The sequence below is a fragment of the Ananas comosus genome, linkage group 5 (genome assembly GCF_001540865.1).
Source record: "Ananas comosus cultivar F153 linkage group 5, ASM154086v1, whole genome shotgun sequence".
NCBI lineage: Eukaryota > Viridiplantae > Streptophyta > Magnoliopsida > Poales > Bromeliaceae > Ananas > Ananas comosus.
Window position 1 is genome coordinate 6,465,390 of NC_033625.1, and position 506 is coordinate 6,465,895.

A 506-nucleotide genomic window follows, 5' to 3' on the forward strand; every position below is an offset into this window, starting at 1 on the left:
CCACCACACACACACACAAAAAATTAAATTAAGTTTTAATTTGTTAAATTGATCAGAACCATGTGATTTTTTTTATGACCATGTTATTTTCTTTTTTTTGTGTAATAAAATATAAAAATCGATGTTTGCGTCCGGTTTGAGGGGCTCAACGCGACACGCTGCGGACGGTGGCGCACACTGCGCGGGCCCGGCCCGCTGCAGACTCGGGCGCGCATCCCTGCGCACGGCGCAGGCTCGGCCTGCTGCTGGAGCGCGCTAGGGCACGCACCCGAGCAGGCGCGGCCCGTTGCGGCCGCAGATCGCACCCGAGCGCACCGCGCCGCGTGCGCGGTCTGAACCCGCGAGCAGACTGCGCGGGCCCGGCCCGCTGCAGGCACAGGCGCGCAACCCCGCGCACCGCGCGGGCCCGGCCTGCTGCGGGAGCGGGGCGCACCCGAGCCCACTGCACAGGCCCGGCCTGCTGTGGGCGCCGCGGACACCCGCCCGCGCAGGCTCGGCCCGCTGCG